Here is a 716-nt window from a genome sequence, read left to right on the forward strand (position 1 = left end):
AGAGAGTGCTGGTGCTAAGCTGCACCAGTAAACCGTAAACCCGGTTAAACCGATTTTCTGTTTTTAACTAAAACAGACCAGGTAACCTTATAATATCATTCAAGAATTTTCTAATAATAGTATAATGATAATATTATACTATTATCTCTCTCCTCTCATGAATCGAGTCCGGTTCGTCAAACAGAGACTATTTACGAAAGTCAGAATCAAAACTGCCAACCGATACGGTTCAAAAACTAGGTTCTTCGCGATTGCATTATCGAGCTTGCCTCAAAGGAGGTTCTAGCTTAAGGATGACATAATGATAATGAGGATTGAGATGCTTGATGATATAACAGAGGTGTTCCCTTTACTGATCTTCCATAGAAATTCGTACTTCCAGAAAAGATCTCGCATACTCGAAAATCAGGGTTGTTACACTTGGTGCCTAGCATTGTTTCTTTTCTTATTGTGTTTCTTTCTTGTTCACTTTTATTGCTCTTTCTCTTTTCTTATTGGGATCTTATTGTTTAGTTAATCTCAAAGGATGTGTCTCAAATATAGGACTTAGGATCGATAGTTGCTTTCTTTCCTTATTTGGTGAACCAACTTAGCTTACTAATTAGCCTACCACAAACATTCAGAATGCACTTCACAAAATAACCCCACTCTTGTTCTTTTCATAACATTTTCTTTTTGATTAACTAAAAGAGGCAAGCATACAAGTAAGAAAGATG

This window comes from Arachis duranensis, chromosome 5, assembly GCF_000817695.3.
Source record: "Arachis duranensis cultivar V14167 chromosome 5, aradu.V14167.gnm2.J7QH, whole genome shotgun sequence".
Taxonomy (NCBI): Eukaryota; Viridiplantae; Streptophyta; class Magnoliopsida; order Fabales; family Fabaceae; genus Arachis; species Arachis duranensis.